General features: G+C 41.4%; 1 non-coding gene across 1 annotated transcript; it reads left to right on the top strand.

Annotated features, from left to right (window-relative positions):
* The first annotated feature begins 1,901 nt into the window (after positions 1–1,901).
* On the top strand, positions 1,902–2,008 carry LOC131244675 (small nucleolar RNA R71). Its single transcript, XR_009170455.1, has one exon. It is a non-coding gene; the product is annotated as a small nucleolar RNA R71 (small nucleolar RNA).
* The last annotated feature ends 875 nt before the right edge of the window (positions 2,009–2,883 follow it).

Below are 2,883 nucleotides of genomic sequence, written 5' to 3'. Positions count from 1 at the left end.
TTTCTCCAGGTGGGCAGAGATCACCACTGGGTATGTCTCATCTTGACCTAAATATGCATATTTCAAATCAGAGGGTAAAGGTTTTAGGTCAAGCTTCGGCAGCTTGAGGTTAGACGGTAGAGGCACTATATCAGTTTGTGGCAATTCTTCAAATTATGGCCTCCACCGGTTAACTTCAAGTACCGGTGCAGTATCAAGCAAGGCACACATCTCCCTAATCATGTCATCATCAAAATCATGGGAGTGGGCCAGGCATGTCTCTAGATAGTCGGAGGATAAGGTTAGAGGTGTCGTATCTTCCACGAAAGAGTCAATCATGTTAATATCGTGGAAATCGTCATCATCCTCTGCGTTGCTGCCGTTATTGAAAAAAATGTTTGACTCCAATGTCAAATTTCCAAAATACATAGTCATGATACCATTCCTGCAATTTATAATTGCATTTGACGTGGCAAGGAATGGGCGACCAAGAATGACGGGAATCTGAGTGCTCATGTTATTGATGGGTTCGGTGTCTAGGATGATAAAATCTATAGGGTAGTAAAATCTATCGACCTGGACTAACACATCCTCAATTATCCCTCTTGGTACACGAACAGAGCGATCAGCAAGTTGTAGTGTGGTTAGGGTGGGTTTTAATTCACCCAAACCTAACTGTTTGTATACCGAGTAGGGAATCAAATTGACGCTCGCTCCTAAGTCAAGAAGTGCGTGATCAATTCGATGGTTCCCGATTACACATATATGGTTGGGCTACCGGGATCCTTGAATTTCTGCGGCACGTCTTGCTTCAGGATGGCACTCACTTTCTCAGTCAAGAAGATTTTCTTTTGAATAATTTTCCGTCTTTTGGTCGTGCATAAGTCTTTCAGGAATTTGGCATATGAAGGTATCTGTTTAACGACATCAAGTAGAGGAATGTTGACTTTCACTTGTTTCAACACCTCTAGGATATCCTGAGAGTTAGAAAGAGGTTTTGGTGAAACCAACCATTGGGGGAATGGAGCAACTGGCTTCTCTAGAAGTTCCGGTTCTACTTTTTGTGGGGCATCACTGGATCCATCATTGTTGTCCTCTTCTGGTTCTTGAGGCTTTTCGGGCCTAACCGGAAGAGTTTTATCAATTATCTTCCCACTCCTAAGAGTGGTGATGGATTTAGCATGCCCCATCTGATTTGAAGAGCTGGGATCACTATTCTCGTACTGCGGTTTAGGATTGGGGAGAGGTTGTGCAGGAAGCATCCCCTTTTCTATAACCGTCATACGAGAATCTATCTTTTGCATAAAATCTGTAATTCCCTGCATTGTATGAGCCAGCTCTTGTATGGGATTTACCGGTTCCTCTTGAGGTTTCACTTGATTTGGATTTTAATTGAAGAAACCTGGAGGGGTAGCCGTTTGTCCATTCCTCCAACTAAAGTTTGGATGATTTTCCAGCCAGGATTGTATGTATTGGAATTAGGTCCACTAAAAGGTCTTTGATAGTTATTTACGGCATTGGCTTATTCATTCAACACTCCTCGAAAGGCAGGTATTGTAGGACAGTTTTCAGTTGTGTGAATATTGCAATCACAGATGCCGCAAACAATTTCATTGACCTTATCCTTCTTTCCTTCCATGGCCTCAACTTTCCTTATGAGCGTGGTCACTTTACACTTGAGATCATCCTCTTCTTTCAAGAGATATAATCCACCTCTCTCCTTTAATTGAGTCGGCCTAGACGTGGTGTTCGCCATTGGGTAATAGTCCCATGATTGTGTTTTTTCAGCGAGACTATCGAGGTAATCCCATACCTCGTCAACATCTTTATTGATGAACTCTCCATTACACATTGTCTCGACCATTTGGCGCATGGAAGATGTCAATCCATCATAGAAAAAATTTGTAATGCGCCACGTTTCAAATCCGTGTTGTGGGCATGAACTGACCAAATCTTTGAACCTTTCCCAACATTGGAAGAATGTTTCATCTTCCTTTTGGGCAAAGTTCATAATTGCTTTTCTGAGGGTAATCGTTTTATGATGTGGGAAGAATTTTTTTATGAATTCCCTCTGCATGTCGTTCCATGTGCCAATGGATCTAGGACGCAGTGAATGTAACCACGTCTTAGCTTTCTCTTTTAAGGAAAAAGGAAAGAGTTTCAGCCTAACTGTATCCTCAGATACATTAGGAAAACATAATGTAGCCATAATCTCATCGAACTCTTTCAAATGTAAATATGGGCTTTCTGATTCAAGTCCATGGAATTTGGGAAGGAGTTGGATAACTCCTGGCTTGATGTCCATTTGTCCTGTGTTTTCAGGAAAAATCATGCATGAGGGCGTACTCACTCCCGCCGGTTGTAGAAAATCTCGTAAAGTACGAGGCGGGGGTGCCTGTTGCACCTCATTCTCCTCTTGGATCTCCTCCACCCTGGGTGGAAGTGGAGGAGGTTGGTCTTCAGCCATAACTTCAGTTAACTCAGGGGATTTCGAGCGGTGTCTAGTCCTGCGATGGATAATCAACCCCTCAACCAATCCTCCTTCAATCAAGAGACGTCGAGTGTTGTCACGGGCCCACTTGGGCATGAAAACACTCGCAGCCCTTAATTAAAAACCTAATCCTAAGAAAGGGAAAGAAAATCTAGAAAGAAAGAGAGAGTTGGAAAGAACCTGCAAAAATAAAACAAAAATAAGTTAGATTCTAAAAAGAGAAGAATGATCCTTTAAAAGAGAGGTAGTAGTAAACTAATTTCTAAAAGAAAGTAGAAACTTCTAAAATAAATTAGGAAAGTCTAAACTAAAAAGTAAATTACTAAAAGAGAACTGAAAAATAGGAAGTAGAGAAGGAGTGTATCGAATTAGAGATTTCTATCTTAAAGGCCTACAAAATAGGAAGGTTAGTT

Source organism: Magnolia sinica, chromosome 4, assembly GCF_029962835.1.
Source record: "Magnolia sinica isolate HGM2019 chromosome 4, MsV1, whole genome shotgun sequence".
In the NCBI taxonomy this organism is placed as follows: Eukaryota; Viridiplantae; Streptophyta; class Magnoliopsida; order Magnoliales; family Magnoliaceae; genus Magnolia; species Magnolia sinica.
This window is presented reverse-complemented; position numbering and strand designations above follow the sequence as displayed.